Below are 20,298 nucleotides of genomic sequence, written 5' to 3'. Positions count from 1 at the left end.
ACAGAAACTGAGTGTGTCTGTGTGTGTGTGTGTGTGTGTGTGTGTGTGTGTGTGTGTGTGTGTGTGTGTGTGTGTGTGTGTGTGTGTGTGTGTGTGTGTGCATTTATAACTCTCTCACTCTGTCCATATGCGCCCATTATCTGGCCGAGTGAGCACACCACACATACACACCTGCTACCCACAACGCAGCACACGTGCACAAGCACACAAGTTCACACACACACACCTGCTCTTCTTGGAAGACAAGAGATACACACACACACACACACACACACACACACACACACACACACACACACACACACAAACACACACACAAACACACACACACACACAACCTGCTCCTGTATAATCGCTGACCAACAACCCTCCCCCACCTTAAAAGAGGTGATAACAGTTTATGCTGACACAGAAGAGTGGACGCACACAAAATCCCCACGCAGCACGAGCTGGACATGCCTGTAATTTACATTGGCAAACACATGAAGCGGTAAATCTCAGGCTTGTGATCAGACCGAATAGGCATGCAGAACAAACATGACCAACCAAACAAGGGGAAAACTTGTCATGCTGAACAGAGGCGTCACTGTTAATGGACAAAAGAGCATCTTATTGTCGGGGGAAATTGCCGCTCGTTTGCTGTATATTGAAAATAAAAAATAAAAAAGCTTCTCGCTCCTCTGCGGTAAACACACATCTGCTTGTTTCAACAAAAAAGTGATGATTGCCAGCATATTTATGGTGAGGTTTTTTTTTGTGTGTGTGTGTGTTTTAAATAAGGTCATTCTAACAGGTGCGTGCGATGCTGTTGCTCAACATTCACCACAGCCTTCTTTGTGCTTACTGCACTTTTTCTGCAGCGAGGGCGTGCCACACAAACCCCATTCTGTATGGATTTATTCATTAAACTCTAACATACTTCCTTGTGTCAGAAGTGAAGTGGAGGGGAAATGAGAAAGAAGGTGTGAGCTTATGTGCGCTCTCCACACATGAGACATATATGACAATAAAATGCCGGTGGGAATATGTGTGTATGAATTATGCACTCCTGCGCTGGATTCACCGGCACATTGCTCGCTGTCGTCCCGACTTTCCAATTTATTCCAGCATAGCCCAGCCCTCAAACTGTCAATCGCTGCTGTGACTAGGCACTGATTGGATATTGTCTCTGTCGTCCCAGGGGGTTGGGGAGTATATATCTTTAAATCACTATGTAAAATGTGGATTTAAAACACATTGTTGATTTCACCAGTTTATCTCCTATACTGCTTTTTACTGCAAAAAAGACACACCAGCCATCCATTAGGACAGACACACATATCAAGTCACATCTATAGGCAGTTTAGAATCATCACATAACATAAGAGTACCCAAAGAAAACCCACACACCCTCAGAGAAAACATGAAAAACCAACAATGCAGTTATTACAATTAAACTATACTTTTGCTGTGAGATTCATTGAATTGAATATGTCACATGTCAGAGGTGCCTCGGCAGTAAATAAACAGTAAAATACAGAAGATGGCTTAAGGGGGACTACAGGAATGCACACAATAAAACTATGTTCATGTAGAGTATGTACAATGATGGAGTCTATACCGTGGCGCAATACTGGTCATTGGATGATTATATACAGGTAAACACACTCATTTAATCTTGTTAAACTTTTTTGGACCAAGAGAGAAAACCAGAGTAGACCCATACATGCAGGGGAAGAAAGATTGAGACTTTACATACAGTGAGCGTTACTCAATTCAGAATCATGTGTTGATGTCAGTTAAAACCAACCAACCGACCAGCCGACCAACCAACCAACTAACCAACCAACCAACCAACCAGAGTAAATACTTTTCACACAGTAAAATGTCTTCACATGTTAAAAACAGAAGCCCTTCATTCCTCCACAGACATCCACACCTTCCTACCTACCGACCAACCGCCAGGCTGGCAGGAACGAGGTAAACCAACTGTCCCAAAACCTGCCTGTAAAATAGATTATTATAAAATAGATTCTCTCTGTCCAAAGAAAATAATAAATCTGGCTGCCTGCACCTCCAAACATAACTAATTCTCACACTGCTGGTAGTGAGGTTTAAAATAAAAAAATTATTTTTCAGAGGTTAGTTTTACAGGTATTTCTTCCGAGTAACTTTTTAAAGAGATGCTGCTGCAGTTAGGTTGCTAGGCTACTCCGTTCCAGGAAATTACAACCTGTCACTTTCTTTTTGTTTTTGTAAAATACATATGAATGATGGCAGGTTTGCTTCTGCAGCGCTGATGAGTGACTAATTCTTGTTGTTTTTTTTTGTTTTGTTTTTTAATTAGATGAGTATGGGGAATCCCCACTCCGACATTGTGTAATGATGAGTAACCTCACTTTTAAACTTCACAACTCAACAAAACAAACAGCCAGCGTCTGGTAGATGTCAAAGACAGTCCTTGTAGCAAAAGCAGCAGTGAAAAGTGCAGATGATGAATGCACAACAAAGTGTCTGAGACACGAAGACATGATTTTCTTCCTCTGATGGATATGTATCATAATAGCTGACAAACAGCAGAAAATTGAGTCATTCCTCTTCGATTTTTTATTTTTTTTTGACAAACTACAAACAGCAGTAGCCTCTCCTGCTCAAGCACCAGGAGCTGTGATAGACACAAAGGATCAATGCAGTGGCGAAGGATGTGACACGGACTGATAATAGAGGAGAAGAAAACTTCTTGAGGAAAAAAAAAAAAAAAGAGACAGAGAGAGTGTGAGGAGGAGGAAAAGCGAGGACGGACTGACAGAGACGCGTGTTGAAGAGGAGGAGAAGGAGGAGAAGCGAGAGGAGGAGGAGGGCTTGTTCACACTGCGCCTCCATGCCGACCTCACATACACACATATTCACGCACACAGTGCAGGCAGCAGATATTAATAACTCCTTATTAATATTCATCTGCAGTGGAGAGATGTGAGGCCAGAGTAACCCAGATACAAACCGTCTCTCTACCTGTCTCTCTCTCTCTCTCTCTCTCTCTCTCTCTCTCTCTCTCTCTCTCTCTCTCTCTCTCTCTCTCTCTCTCTCTCTCTCTCTCTCTCTCTCTCTCTCTCTCTCTCTCTCTCTCTCTCTCTCTCTCTCTCTCTCTCTCTCTCTCTCTCTCTCTCTCTCTCTCTCTCTCTCTCTCTCTCTCTCTCTCTCTCTCTCTCTGTGTGTGTTCTTTCTGAAATCTGATGTTCATGATCTCCATCAGACTCTCTGGGTAATGTACATATTAACCCGTTAAGCTGGCATGTTTTGTGTGATTTGACAAAATACTGAAGAAACTCTCTTAGCTGCACACCACTGCGGAGGATGTTATTATCCCACGACTATACAATAGTAAAGTCGACATCTAAATCCTATCTGCGGTGTAGAAAACGCAGAAAAACTGTGTTTTTACTTCTTGAAACATCCTTTTCAAACCACTTTTATCCACAACTCTTAAAGGCCCTCTCTTCTTTTAACAGCTGGCCTTTACATTAGTAAAGGGCAGGCGGGGCTCTGATGTTGTACGGCCTGTGCTCGTCCAATATGCTTTCATCTCGCCGGGAAAGTAATTGCAAGTACTGTGGCCGCACTGAAAGAAACTCCTCACCTTGACAAGGTCGTGCGATGTGAGGCTAACTGAACCCCACGTGACCACCTGTACTGTGCAGAATCCAAAAGCTTCCCTCAAACACTTTCTTCTGGCCCGTTACTGCAGCTGTCGACTCCATGTGCTTAAGTTCAACAAGAAAAGTGTTTCAAAGTCAGCAACAAACATTTATTGCTGCAATCATACTTCATCTCTTCTGAACCCTTGCATCCAACCGAAGGCTGAGCAGAGAGTGGAGACAGTGTACGCTGCACTGTGGGATCTTTAGAGTTTACACATCAGTTTTACACTGTACACTCATGCATTTGATCTTTGACCTTAATTGATTTATACAGTGTTTATTTGCAAAAAGAAGGTGGCATATAGCGCAAATCAGTGTTACATGCCAAATAATTAACATTCTTGTTTGCCCTTATAATCCCTATAGATGTGTCCCACATCAGCAAACATTACAAAATAATTCAAGCAAAAAGTTTTGTATTAAAGGATGTTTGCTGAATTTTGACTCTATTACTGGTGGTAATTTGGTGAAATTTTATTTAATAAACTTTAGGCACAACTGTAGAAAATACAACAAACCTGATTATCAAGGGATGAGCTTCCATCCTTCCATCCATCCTTCCATCCATCCATCCTTCCATCCATCCATCCACCCATCCATCCTGCCATCAGACAACTTATATGACTCAAAGTGCGTGAAAGAATCTCACACCAAATTTTCTTCAGTCACCATAAAATTCTTCATGTATAATACAGATTATGAGACAAATGCCAGTCCCGCAACCAGATCAGTTTAGTCAGCGTTATTTACGTAATTATTTATTTAGATTTTTGATTTTTTGACAAAGAATACAAAAAAAAAAAAAAAAAAAGGACAAAAAAACCTCTTAACCTTGTTCATTTCTGGTTTGATTGCGGCCTTGTGGTATTTGTTTCAATTCAGCAGCACCAGCCAGAATCCAAACACTGATGGATATCTTTTCTGGCTGCTAACACTGCCATACTGGCAGCGAACCAAACCATCATTTGCCTGCTCGATCGCTCACTTTCTCAAGTCAACCTGCAAACAGAAAATCTTTGGGATCAGAGGATGAAATATCAGCCAATTTCTCCATTCAGCTTGAATCTTCTACGGTGGCCGTCGGATAAGGAATCAACATAGACAAGGTTAGATTTTAAACTTAAAGGCATGGAGATGAACATTTAAAGTATGATTATCGTGCCAATATCACTTTAATTACACAAACTACACACACGTTTATACAGAGAAGAGTTTACTCATTCAGAGCAGCTGACTTGTATCTGTCAAACAAAACCAGAAAACTAAATTACAGTATCTCATTACTATTTAGACTGAGACTCCTTGTCTTCCCTGCTCTGTTGGCAAAGTTTAATGTGTTTGTGTGCCAGCTATACTCACTTGAAATGCTTGCAAATGTTAAACTGCATTCAGGAATGCTGCATATTCCATAACTTAGTTATGAATACTTCTGAGTCTTTTAATGTCAAAGACCAATTTCTGTAATTTATAGAGAGAAAATTCCATAAAAAAAAAAAAGTATTCACCAAAATGCTTAAATGGATTCAAAAAGCTTTTTACCATGTCTACTATCGCACATTACTGCCCAATGACATTATTATATTTTAACTGCAAACAGGAAAGCTACCTTAAATTTTGAATATTTACTGGAAGATTGGAGAATCTGCACACGAGCCGGAACTATTAATGTCTTTGACTGTCATTTAGATTATTATAAGATTGGAAAAAACAGAAAGAAATGTGAAAGTCACTAAAATCACCTGCTCAATAAAGGTTAAAGAGGCTGAGGAGAAAGACTGTCTCCACTTAACGTGGAGCGTAAACAACAGGAGATGGAACAGCTTTCAAAATGCTGCAATCACACTTTAGGAAAATCTGCACAAAGGGAGAGACTGACCAACACTCGCCTTGTGCCCTTGAGCAAGGAATGTAACTCTCATCTGGTCAAGCAGCCAACTGCAGGAGGTTGTGGTTGCATTGGTCACCTGCCAGAAGGGAGTGTGAGGAAATTGGACCATTGATGAAAATGGAGTTAACATAGTTGAAACCACTCTCCCTGAGAGGAAAACTCATTTCATCCAAGGTAACGGGAAAAATAAAGCAAGGAGGCGTCACTCTTTACAGTTATTTTCATTCTTCTTCACCCAGTCCTGCATTGTGTCTCAGAAAGAGTCTCCATGTGTGGAGGGTGTTAAATGTTCCCAGAACAATCTCACGTTTGGGGAAAAGTCTTTTTTGTTGATTTTCATGATGGCATCACTTGATGAGAAGGAAAATAGGACCCGTGCTACTGATGCTGTGATGTTTTGATCCCTACTGAAATATCAGCTGCAGCGCTGCATTCTAATGACAAAAATATTATATCATATTTACAGAAACACAGTCACTGCTGCTTCAATGTGTTTTGTTTTTTTCGTGTGTGTGTGTATTTTTCATTTATTACCATGTCAGCCATATTGATCCATGCAGCTTATCTGACCACGGCGACTGTTAACAGATGGCATTACCGCGGTGTTTTAACATATTGAATACAAATGTAAAATTACCACACTCTCATGTACACATTTGTACAGTATGACACGAAAGTCGAAGAAAATGCGTTTCTGGTCTATGAGATCTATGAGCAAGAAGCATTTAACAATTGGGAGGTCGGTTGGAAAGCTCTGCCATAAACAACACGCAACAATAACGTATGAAAGAACTATCCATCCATCTTCTGCACCTGGCTACAGATACACCCTGGACAAGTCACCAGTCAGTCCTTCAGAGGACAAACACAGAGAGACAGACTCACTCACATTCCACCAACAGACAATTTCGTATAAACTAAGCATACAACATAAATGCGAACTGTGAACTGTGGGGCGAAAGTGGAACGCCTGTAGAAGACACATGCACAGGTAGAATGTGCAACCTGCACAGAAAGGGAGCTAACTCCTGCCTGGGTATATGGCGATTCCGTGTAGGTACATTTCTAACGTACCACATTCATAAGTGCTCTGCCGAATCGTGATACAAACACAAACTATCCAAATAAACCTGGAATCTACCAAAAAAGATCATACTATGATAGTTTATCATTTTTATCAAATAGATTTGGTTGGAAATCACATTTATTTCATTGCTCTTCTTTTAATCTGTGACTTTTTACATTGTGTTGAGAGTTAATTAATCTTCACAGTATTGTGTCGACATGGGCTTGAAAACTGTACGTCTGTTTTCACTGTGCTGGACTGGAAACCTCCGGAGGTCCTCGTCCGTCAGGCAGGTTGTCTCTAAACTCCACCAAACCCCATCGGATCAGTCAAACACGCACTGCAACTTGTTTAACACAACATCTTAATTAATGATTCCCAACGAAGCTGGAATATATCCAAACATGTCCTCATAATATAAGCCCTCATAAAGAAAATGCAAATTAATACAAATTGGGGCTTTTTAAGATAAACCCTTCCGCATGATGATTTTGTCTTTGTCCCTTTAATGACTGTTTGTTTCGCTATTGCAGCTCGGCACGCATCATCACAGTCATAAAACTGAGAACCTGAGAGATTCTGTTGCAGAAATACACATGCACCACGGCTGTGTTATGCATTGTATACTTTATGTGGGTTTTATTCTCTCTTATTGACTCGTGAAGCAACAAAGCTGGAGAAAAAAGTTGCAGTGCGAGGCCTCTGGAAAGCAGCCCACCATCAAAGGATTGCGAGCTTATTACTAATAACACAGCTTTTTTTTTTTCTTTAACTATAAACTAAAAACAATACTGGGATAACTTCTGTCCTTTTTACAGTCAAAATTCAAACAAACTCTGTGTTGCATCACAAGAGTCCCCATTGATATCCCGCTTATCTGATCAGGATTTGCTTCATAATGCCATTATCCGAGACACTTTCAGAAACCCGTTCGACTGGCACCGTGAGGTAAAACATCAAGGAAATAACTAACAAAACTTCTTGTTTGACATTTTCCTCGCATGTGTCACGCCGCTGTTTAAACAGTCGCATCTTTCTAGTTGGCAGTCGTGCCACATCCCATGACTCGCTGTCATGCAGCATATGAGGTGTTATGCATGACGTGTTGTATATAAAACTCCCTTCTTAAAAAGAAACAAATAAATAAAAATAAAAATGCACATGCTATTGGTTTGTAGCCTCCAGATAGATGCTCATTTTGCATGACAGCCTCATGATGCAGCATTATTGCTGTTCCTCAGTACAACCGGCAGAACTGTTCTGCCTTAAAACTGTGACTGATTGCATCAACTGTTCTAAAACAGGCAGTCAAATCTGTTCCCTGCTCATTTGTATGTACTTTCAAAGTAATTTTATTAGATAATGTTAACATGGTTTTTGGTTCCAATGAAGGGCTTTGAATCAAGCACAAGTTTAACTGATTCTGATTTACTCCTTTAAATGTATTTTTGTATTGTTTTTTGTATTATTGTTACTTAATGCTTGATTAAAATCAGCCTTATCTGGTACCAGCACCTTATGATGAGAGATTTAAAGACAAGTTCAACCGTAAAGTGAAGAAACGAGGGCGACACAGGCTTATCTATTTATTTGTATCCAGTCCTTTTGAAGTTTTGAACGCGGAACGGATTTGGGGATAGGGTCATGGACATTAGAAAGAACAAAAAGTGCTCACAGGGTCTAAATTTGCTCATTTAATTTAAGAAAAGAGAAGGGAGTAACTGGACCAGCAAATAAGCAATTTGAACTGTGAAATTTATTAAAGGAGGAAGATAAAGGCCGAATATTACGCTGCAAATCAAGCGCTGTAAAACTGTTAATAACTCTGCGCTGATATTGAGGTCATTAAGAAGAGCATGCTGTAAAAATCTTCCTGAACGCCCGTCATTATCAGCAAATCTGCGACAAATACAAACGGTCCTGAAACTATAACTGAAACTACAATTACCCGCAATTAATTAAGATTCCCTCAATAAAACCTTCCATCAGCGGAGATTGGGAGAAGAGGGGAGCTAAGGTGACGCCATCTCACTGTTGAGTCAATAAGTGTCCTCACAGGAGGTGCAAATACATCATGTGTGCGCGCTCATGCGAGTGTGTATGTGATCTCAGAGGAGCTGCAGAAATGCGAACCTGGAGACAAATAGTGGTGTAAAGTACAGCACGCCAGGGAGCCATCAAACGCAGCAAACGTGTGGTAAAATGCAAAGATGCATATCTCTGTGCCGATTGTTGTCATGTTTAGAACAAAAAAAAAAAAAAAACCCTGTGCATTTGTCTGTGCACGGTGGTGATTAGGTGACGTGCCTGCACGGCAATAAAACGCTAATGAATGTGCTCTCATAGTTTAGCTGGAAAGTCTGGCATGGCCACAGTCTCAGAGGGAGTGTTAAGTTTACGACTCGGGCTCTGCCCATCCTGCACATCCACCATGAGGAGCTGTGGGGACCATGGGAACAGCTTTAATTTGACTTATGAACCAAGTCAATTTAGTTTAAAACAAAATGTATTGATGAAGGCAAGGTTACAAAACAAATAAAGGGTTTAGCTGGAGTCAGAATGGAATGCTTACTTAGTTTGCCAGACTAAAAATTTAATTATTCGTTTGCAATGTGCAAAATGAAAATTTTCAAAAGTCTTGGGTTCAGCTGTATCGTGTCTCTCATCCTGCCATCTCTAGGAACTAATACACTCATTAAGTTAAAAAAATGATAACATGGTGTTGGAAATGTTGACGGTGTAAGTTAATAAACATATTTTGCAAAAAAAAGCAAAAATTTCAGTGAGCATTTTTGGAAAGTCAGTAAGGCATGTCAGGTTTTCAATCAATATAACATGCATATCAAAAGAGTATTTGTCTTTATGAGACCAGCCAGGTAAGACAGACGCACAACAGTGGGACTGATTCCTGAACGTTCCTGTACAACTGTGAGACCAGCAGCAGCATTCCCACCTGCTCAAATGCTTGGGCTCAAATCATAACCCAGAGAAGTCTGTGGTTTTTATTTCACGGGCTGACTCCACTTTATCTGAGTGTTGCTCTCTTCCTACCACCAAGTCTGCAGCCCGAGGCTGCGGTTGCTCATATGACAAGGTTCAAGAGTAGAAGCGATGGTGTTTTTAGTCAGAATCCTCCAACTGCCTCAGGATTTCAAGTCTTGCCAAATCACTAAGCTGTCCTTTATATCGCCTCTTAAGCTTTGGATTTTTTTATTTCCCTTAAATGGATTCTGCCGATAGCTCGATGCTTGAGATTCACGCCACACAGCTGCACCATTCACATTCAGTTTTACTGACAAGTGTCCAGTGCATCCATGAAACGCAGGAACACAGAAGACCATTTCAGGGACAAAACCAACCGTAATGTCTTGGACCTATTTTCTGTCGACGTCTCGGTACAAACTCATCACGACTGTGACCAGCATTCATCGTCCAACATCAAGAAGAACGGCACCGAGTTCTCTCAGATCTCTTGAAGCAGACTTAAAATCCAGGTCAAATCTTATTATTTAATCATTTTACATACTGTATAATCTGACTTGGGCCACACACTGGATAAGTTGAAAAGACTGATGGATGATATGACTTAAAATGTCCCATCTTAATCATTGTTTCATTGATATTAAATAAAGTAGATCCTCAATAAGCTCTCTCTTTTTTGGTGAAATAAACCTTTTAAGGTTATCAAGAGAGCATTGACAGATTTGTTCATCTTACTAGCATCTTATACATCCACAGTTTGCCCCCCCCAGCTATGATTAGAGTGAATCTTGTATTGGATTGCTTAAACAACAGGATTAGTCTCCAGCCTCTTCATCACATTAGCATAGGGACCACAGTCTATTCTTATAAATACGTAACAGAAAGAAGAAAAAAACCCACTCCCAAACACTTTCTTACAGGAGGATCTGTGAAGTCAAGGTCTGCTTAGTGGATAATACACGGAAAATAGTGATTTCATTAGAGCAATAAAACATGTAAAAGTGCAACAAGTGTTTTGATGAGTTGGTAAAAGTAAAATTTCATATTTGAATATTTAATTTCATAAGCCGATTTGCTGTAACTGTGCAGTGGTTAGCTGATATATGGGAACAGTGAGAAAGGAGATTGGTTTTTTTCCCGAATGCCTTAAAAAACACAACTAGATTATATTGTAGTTAGAAGGAAAAATGTCTAAATAGGCTGAAATTCTTATTAAACGACTTCCAGTAGCTTCCACAATCTTCACCACAACCTAATAGTGTCCTGCAAGAAAATGTGTTTTTATGAGAAATGTGAAAACGTTAATTATTATTAACTTATAAATGCTGGAAGTGACTTATGTGGTTGCTTGCCTCATAAAGGGTTAAGCCACAGCCACCCCAGCTGAGTGGTTACTTCTATGTATGTGTGTTCAGTCTTTTGTGGATTGACTCCAGCTTCCAGTAAACCTAAATTGAATAAACTGCGAATCGAAAAGCAATAAAATATTTAATGATTTGCATGCAGATTTGTGCAAAGTCATTGACCATCAGTCCAAAGCTAAATGGCCCTCAAATCGATGAAATGCAACAGATCCACTGTGAAAGTGCTCCTTTCCTAAAACATCTTAGGTGTTACTTCACATTAGCTGTCTTTAACTTGTGATCAATGTATAATTCTACAAATCCTGACAAAGTAGAACAGATGCGTGACAAATCTCATGTGAAATTCCTCAACAAAGATTAGCAAAATGTTTGACTGACAAATACAAAGCGTCTAATAGGGTTTTTTTTTTTTTTTTTTTTTTGCAGATTTATAGTTCTGAGGCTTAGTGGGTGTTGGGCTTACGGCTCAGCCCCTCCCTGCTCTTTATACCCCCGGCCTACTGGGACGCGCGGGGCCCGGGCAACAGAAGAGGAAATCAAACACCCCTTTGATGGGAGTTTGGCTGCAGAGCGAAAAAGGCAAAGTGTGTGTGTATGTGTGTTTATGGATATAAATACATCAGAAAGCTGAAGTGGAGCACAAAGGGGACTTTCTGTGACAGAAAAAACATGCGTACCGCCCACGTATCTGCCTGTGCAAAAAGCTGAGAGAAATGACACGACAAAATATATGATGATTGAAGGGATTAGGGATGAGGAGAGGAAGGGACAGAGAGAGAGAGAGAGAGAGAGAGAGAGAGAGAGAGAGAGAGAGAAAGAGAGAGAGAGAAGGACATATGTTGAGTGGGTGGACAAGCAGGGAAGGCAAGGAAGGGGGTACAAATGGCAAAAATCACACACACAGACACACACACACACACACACACACACAAACACACATGCCATCTGCAGAACTCGCTACCTTGCCAGTTGTCCTAGCCAATCAAAAACCGTCATTTCTATTTTTGCATTTCTTTGACTGCGTCTGTCTCTTTCCATCGCTCCCGCTTGTCGTCCTCTTTCAACTGTTTCTTGTCTGTTATGTAAAAATAACAGAAAAGCATTTTGTGTGCGTGTGTGTGTGTGTGTGTGTGTGTGTGTGTGTGTGTGTGTGTGTGTGTGTGTGTGTGTGTGTGTACCGATACTGTAGCGAGATGAAAATCCATCTGTGTTGTGTGTGTGTGTGTGTGTGTGTGTGTGTGTGTGTGTGTGTGTGTGTGTGTGTGTGTTGCTCCTCAGTGTGCAGGGACCTCTCATGGCTACCGTGAGCTAATGAGCTCCATTTAAATCCAGCCCTTCTGATTCTTCCTCTCACCCAGTTTCTCTGCCCCAGGGGCCGTTCGCTGCTCTGGCCTGGAAACTGTGGCACGGCAGCGGCCATTTTGGCTCATTAGGAACATGCTGCCGAACCAACACGCATGTCTCACTGAATCAGTATCAGACTAATGGATGACTGGTGTACTGGTGTGTGTATGAATGTCTTTGCGTATGTGCTCAAGCGTATGACTAAATATTTGTGTGTGCGCGCGTCTGAGCTTTCACGATCCTCTGCGTATTTGTGTGTACTAATGTGAACGTGTGTGTGTGTGTGTGTGTGTGTGTGTGTGTGTGTGTGTGTGTGTGTGTGTGTGTGTGTGTGTGTGTGTGTGTGTGTGTGTGTCCATGAAGCATCACTAGCTTATGGATGAGTCATCCTGAAGCGCTCCGTAGCATCATCTTTCTTTCTAACTTTCCCTTTTTCTCACATTCTCCAGTTTGTCTTCTCCCTCTCTCCTTCTCCTTTTTTTCCACTCTCTACTTTTTCTTTCTGTTTTCGTGCCACACTTTATCATAATTTTTTTAACACAGTGAGATCAACAGATAAAAACCCTAACCCAAATAGGCACCTCCCACCTTGTAATCGAAGCGTTTGCTTGAGATCACATGTGCGCTGGTTTCTTTATTCACGTTTTAATGTGGTAGTAATTCTGCTTAAAGTCCACAGTTCAAAGAAGACATACATAAACATGTACACGTGTGCACCGAAATACAAGACAGGATGATCGTTTGGTGGTATTACAGATATTTCTAGTTTTGTGTATCTAAGTATGTATTTGGAGTCCATAGCACGATATACATGATGTTGGTTGTTTAATGTGAACAATGATGGTTTTAATGGGAGGTTATGCCGTATTAAAATTCCTGATTTCAAACCCGTATGAAAATAGTTGTGGTTTTTATTGCCAAAGATTTTTAGCGGCTAAGAATCTCAGCAGCTGTAAGCGATTGCATTTTTGGTTAAACTTTAAACATTATTTATATACACAAGGGCTTTCAAATAACAAGTGGCAACTAACAAAATGCAAATATGCTGTTATTGTATTTTTGTAGCTGTTTCAGATGTCAGTACTTTACTTCAATAATCATTTAGTAATTTTCTTCTGACGGCTTTTTAACTCTTGCTCTTTACAATTTAACACAAATGTCTGCTTTCTCACCCTTACATTTTTAGACCTGGCTTGTTCAAACCTTTCAAGATAATGAATTGACTTAAGAGAGATAATAACAGGGGCTAATTGTAGGATTTGTCACATATGAGATAGAAAATTATCATATTTTGGAGGGGGAATAAGTCTACTATTGCGCAACAGTGAAATAAAGTCACTATGTTTAATTGTGTCATGCAGGCATTTGTCAATACGAGTGGATTCATGTCACACATCAGCAGCACCAGCCTGGAGTTGATTTACATTAATGTGGCACCCGTCAAATCTTACTTAGCATCTAGTTGGGTGGGCACGGCAAACCATATAGCCGATCATTCTTATAGTTCTCAAACAAACTTCACTGAAATATCCTGCTCAACAAAGCAAGACCAGCTGGACACCAGTCATATGCCTTCAGGGTTCACAAAACACAAAACTGTCACACTGACTACAGCACTACTACTGATTACAACCACACATTCACAAAATATTCATTTTTGGATCTTTTTTTTTTATCATTATTTATAGTACAGAGGAACAGATTGTCAAGGATATACCTTACTCAGTGTATAAATTCCAGCACTGAACCTAGATCGTATGACAGAGTTGTATTTTAGCATAAAATATGTTGATTTAAGGCATTTCAAGATCACCTAACGATACATCGAAAAATATGTGTGTGTATTTCCTCCTCTCTCATGAGCAAATATTACAACAAAATGCTGTCAGAAGGATAACCGACAGCGTCTTTTCCGTCTGAATTCTTCCCCCCAGAGAGAGACACCACGTCCTGCTGTAAGGTACTGAAGTGCTGACCGCAGCCAGTTCGTTACGAGCGCGTTTTTCCGGCCACATCAACACAATCACCACCTCCCACTCCCCGCAGCTCCCCCAACGCCGGCTCTCTGCAACTCCACCAAGACGAGCTTCAACCTGAGGGTGGGCTGTTTTGACACAGAGCCTTGAATTGAGGTTTGTTTTGATTTCGCCTCGCATACATGCACATCAGCTTCAGAGAGTCCTTTTTGTCTGCGTGTACAGTGGGTATGTACGGGCTTGTGCAATCGCACACGGGTGAGCAGATCATGTTGGTATGAAAAAGAGCTTGTTTTTGAGCACTCTCGGCACACACAGAGTTGTGGGTTGAGGCCAAATACCCCCTGCCTGAAGATGTGTGTTCACATATTCATGGTATGCTGGGACAAGACAAACGAAACCACAATGTGCCAGTATGAGTTGTGTATGTGTATGTGGCTAAGTGGTTGGGAATTTTGATGTTTCAATAAACAACAAGTGACTTCTCATTTACCGCTCTTGTGCCGGGTTTGACTGTAACAGACAGACACGCACGCACAGAACGAATGTACCTCACGGCTGCCAGTACTTCTGAGTCATAAAGCTATTAGATAGCTGGCCACGAATAGACTCCTGCATTCCTCCTCTCATAACCAGCGAGTCGCACTGTAAACATTTACGCTAAAGTGCCATCGACTTCATCATCGCGCGCATGCATTCTTCATTCTGTATTTACGCCTGTGTGTACGTCGTAGGTTTATACTACTGTCTGCTTCGGCGCTCTCTCTTTCTTCTGACTTGTCATGAGTTTGTCCTGGATAAGTTATGGGATAACTGATGAAACACACACACACACACAGAGGCTGAAGAGTTTCCCAGAGGCATTCCTCTGCTCAAGTGGTAATGGTGCGACTGAGCCGTGTTTCCACTGGAATTCGAGGCTTCCAGGAGAAATGATTTGGAATACAGGGAAACCATGTGGCATTTTCTACTGGAGGTCTTCCCAGACTGACGGAATAGGAGGGGGAGCACAGGGAAACCAGGGAAAACCACAGAGTACTGTGAATGCTAATGCAATGGCTGGGACAAAAGAGGGGGGAAATGACAAACTCCAGAGCTGAAAGAACAAAATCGAGAGCATAAAAGTACAAAGCTTATTCCTGTTATATCTATGTAACAGCCACTACATACATTTTCTTAACGGATAATGGAATTCCTTCTCAACCACTTCCTTCTCTCCGTTTAAATTATACACACAGGAATTTGGGAGTATTTCGACCTCTATGTGAGCAATAGTTATCTGCTTTGTCATGACTTGTGCAAAGACTTCCCTACATCCGTGTGTTTACTAGAAGTCCTGAGCCTGACCAGCGACGTCCTGACAGTGGCGGATGCAGAACACGGGCGTCAAAGTAGTGAGGTGAGCTTTACACTCCAGAAAACTTCAAATCCTTTAAGGGAAATTCTAAATGGGGCAGAGCTCAGAACTACTGACATCAGCAGGAAAGATTCACTAATGTTGATGATCGGACACTATAAAGAGTTTCGTGTAAGAATAATATATGAATGACAAGGACGAATTAAAAGCAATGCAATCGACCGTCTATCCATCTTGAGCTTTGAGTGTGGCTGAAGGCACAGAACACCCAGGACGGGTCGTTAGTCCGTCAGAGGGTAAGCCACAAAGAGACAGAAAATCACACACACACTCACATTCACAAGCAATTTTGAGTTGCTCATTTACCTCAAACACATGTTTTTTTTTGGAGAAAAACCCACACAAGCAAAGTCCACACAAATGTCCAGACTGGCTGTGAGATGGGAGCTCTAACCACGACTCCACCACGTGGCTCCTCCATGAGCCCTCGCCGAGCCGTGGTGCTGTCCGTGATGGAAATCACCTTAGTTGACCTCCTAGATGCACATTAAGTCTCATTTTGGGTTTTTAATATTGTAGTGAAGCACAGAAAGTTTAGAGAGTGTGAATTTATAGTCAAATACATGGCAAAGCAGGTCAACCTGAGGCCTTTATCTTAGTTGTAGTACAATGCAAACTAAGTGCAACTAGTCCAATATGTTCCCACGTGCACAAAACGCCCACGTGGTTTTAAATCGAAGTGTACTTTGCTTTGCTATATGGAGTCAGCACAGAGTGCTGCTGATTAACTAAAACCTTGTTTCAAATCAATGTCTTTCAAGGATGCAGATGCTCACAATGTGTCAACAATTTGCTTGTCATAGTCATAGATTTTATCAAAAAGAAGTCATGTCGCTCACAGTGGTTCCCCTCAAAGGTTACCACACACCGGCAACGACACACAATACCGGCATCTCAAAGCAGGGCGGTGGTTTTCATTTGCACATGAGGCAGAACAGCAGGTGCCTGATTGTTTACTTGTATACTGAGACTGACAGTTGGAGTGAGCAGGATGGACTAACTTTGAAACTAGACACATCAGATGAGGTGTTAAATATGAGCAGTTTCGAAGTAACGATAGAGAGGCCAGGTGAGGATGCTTTGGACATGTGCTCAGGAGAGATGGTGGATATAGTACACAAAAGATGGACATGTGGCTCAGACCTTAGAGAAGATTCATAGATAGTAACAACCCCTGACAACATCAGCTGAAAGATAAATACTATTTCTAATGGAGAAGAAGGTACAATGACAGATGATCATGTGCTGCCCTTGCATCCGGAATGTTCCCCAAATCTTTCTACCCTTAATCCAGAGCTCCATTACAGCGGCTACTTTCACTTTGTGCAGGACTACGAACTCTGCGAGAGCAATGCAATGAGATGCAATGGCACCAGGTTTCTACAGGGAGTGGGAATGAGTCTGCAGCTTTCATCATCAATAATGTCCACTCAGATTGTCCAATGTCCTGCACCTTAAAGGTTGTGTGTGAGTGTGCGTGTGCCTGGCCAGCATCATTATGTAACAACACTCCTGCTGTGATCTCTGACCTCTAAATATAGCCTCCTCCTCTCAGATCGATAATGATGTATTGACCCATGTTTCCATTGGAAACGTATACACACACACACACACACTCACCTGTGCTCTGCTGATTGGAAGGATTCTCACTCCTTTGATTGTTTTGCTTCATTATTTCACACAGAAGACAAGTGGCTTTTTAATCATGAGACTTTATTACCGTTTATGCGTCAGGTCACTGCTGCATGTATGTAAAATTTATTTTACCATCAAACCTTACAGCCACTCTGTTTCATTGCATGTCGCCTTTGTTCCATCCTTTTCTCGTCCCCATTGGACCTTGTAACATCCCTCTTAATATTTCATTTACCAGCAACAAATAATTAGCTTTGTTGTCGCGGGCTTTCTGGAGTGACTCACCAAATTGCACTGTCACGGGAAATAAATGCAGAGTGACATAAAGACTAGGAGAAAGGACGAAAGGAAGAGAAAAAAAAAGTGACGGACAGGTATAGAAAGAGACACACAGACGGATCGGATAAAGAGCCAGTGACAGAGAGACAGAAAGACTAAAAAGAGCGACTAAGTTTAGCTCTCCCCTGAGGACTCCTCTCAGGTTCCTCTGCTCTTTTCACTGTCCTCCTCTCTTTCCTCTCTTCCTTCCCTCCGCCCTCTCACAATCCATCACAAAATAATTAACTTGCTATAAGTGAAATTAATTCCACTAATTGGTTTTAAAGGTATTTTTGGATAGAAAAAAAAGGGCGAAGGGAGAGAGAGAGAGAGAGAGAGAGAGAGAGAGAGAGAGAGAGAGTGAGAGAGAGGGAGGGAGATAATCAGTGTGAGGCGGTGAGAGAGGACAGTATCTCTTCACCACATCGTGTCACAGGAGGAGACAACCTCGCCACTGAGGAGGTGAACCAGGTGAACCTCATGAGGGGAAAATAATAAAATCTAAAGGACGCTAACGACAATCAAACATGATTCCAGTCAAAATCTTTTTGTTCCTTTTATTTTTAATCTCCATGTCTCCACTTGTATTTCCGTCCTTTTGACTTATAATAGACTGAATTCTTCATACTACAATGCATCACGTTCTTCTGGGTTTTCTTGAGAAGTGAACATCTTTCAGTATCCAAGGTCTGCTATAAAAAGCAAGCTCTTGTTTTAAGATGAGATTTGAGTGAATTTGGAAAAAAGAATTACAAAGAAGGCTTTTCGAGAGGCTTCAAAGCTCCGGTGAACTGCGATTTGACTAAAATAGCATCTTAAGCTGTCCAAACAGATATTTTTATCCTGTTTTTGCCTTCAGAATTGACGTGTAATTGATACAATAAGGACACAAAACGTGAACGCGAGCAGAGCGGACCAATCAAAAAGCTGAAGGATAAAACTTGTGATGGATTAAAAGCATTAAATTCCTGGATGAAAGTGGAACGAGAGGTTTGTTCTTCAGCTTCACTTGACGCCGCTCACGTCTGCATTTCCCTGCGGGGTGTGAGGACAAAATAGAACCTGTGCTGCCAATACAGATGACTTGCTGATGCCACATGAGTGGCAAGCTTCTGCTCATTGAACAACAAAGCAAGTAGGAGCTCAGACGTGTGAATTTGTGTAACTGTGAGAAAAAAAACAAAAAAAAAAACAGGATATGTTTGCTCAGCAAACATCTTCTTGGTTACCTTCAGGCCAAAAAAAAAAAAATAGTGTCATCATTAAATTGAGGTCTGAGTTGCTGTTAAGAGGCATTATAAGCGGTGCGTAATAGGCTGCAGGTGCAGGTGCAGCATGCGCTTAGGCATTCATGCTGAGGTATAAGTTTCAAATGGGTCCGTAGCATCCATGATAAAACGAACAATGAAATAGTCATTTGAGTGGCAGATAATCTTAACTATCAAAATAATTTCTTTTGTTTCACCTGTTATAGATGGTACTTGTCAGGTCACTGTTTCTAAACATGATTGAACTTGGTAAGATTTGGACTTTTTACCGTGCTGTGGCTTTATTTCCTAAACTCAGCCCAACAAGATGAATACTGTACATACATATCTGTGGATATTATGCAGTCTTTGTAGATGTTTTTACGTTTTCAAGAGGCACTTTCTCATGTAATATAACTACAGCAATATTTTTGTCTGCTTGTATCTATTTGTTTGTGTGAATGCTCGCTTTTAAATAAATGATGATTTAACTTACCCAAGTTCTCCATCTGTTTAACTGAATATAAGAAGCAATATTTTGCCTCTTTTTCGAATAAATCCAATGCTGCACAAACGAGTATCGTCTGCATACATTTGAAGGTTTGACATGATATTACTATATAAGAGTTTGAAACACAATGGCTCCATTTTTTAGTCAGTAGAGGTTTCTTTACATTGCTGTTCTGACCTTAAAAATAACATAAAAATGTTTGACTGTTTGCCCTGCGCAGAAGGACTCTGATTGAGACCTTCACTGGCGACAGGAAAACATTTTTTTTTTTTTCCCAGCAAGCATAAAGGGCGACTTGAGAATTCACAACGCATCCAGCTGCTCCGCTGCCCAGGTATGACTGTAAATGTGTTCTTTGACGACCATCCAAGCACAACTTAGTGGCTCAGCTGTGGCGACTCTGTACTCTTGCCCTTCCCAGAAGGAGACGGAGTGGCTTGTGTTTGTTGTTTCACTTAGTGACCAGCTTCAAAACTGTCTTAACATGCTTTCACCTGTGTACAGACATCATACCACACTGTATACCCACAAGGTCACTTTTCATTCTTGACACTCACTGAAGTCTTTTTTTTTTTTTCAGCCAAACCCTCTACCTTTCCTGATGATTTGTTTTTCAATATACTGTTCTCTCTCTCTCTTGTTGTTGCGTCTCTCGCTGATTCAATGCAACATATGCAGCCACTTCCCTCACACACAGAGACTAATTACGGGAGGAGGAGAAAGAGGCAGGAAAAATAAGGAAGAGCCAGTCTGGGTAAGAGAAAAAAAAGAGGTGAGAGAAAGGGCAAGGAGATAGAGAGAGAAAGAGAGGAAGAAAAAGGGAGGAGAGTAGGGGGAGGGGTCCTGGGGGTGAATTATTCATCTTACGCTGTG

The sequence above is a fragment of the Lipophrys pholis genome (assembly GCF_963383615.2).
Source record: "Lipophrys pholis genome assembly, chromosome: 22".
Taxonomy (NCBI): Eukaryota; Metazoa; Chordata; class Actinopteri; order Blenniiformes; family Blenniidae; genus Lipophrys; species Lipophrys pholis.
This window is presented reverse-complemented; position numbering follows the sequence as displayed.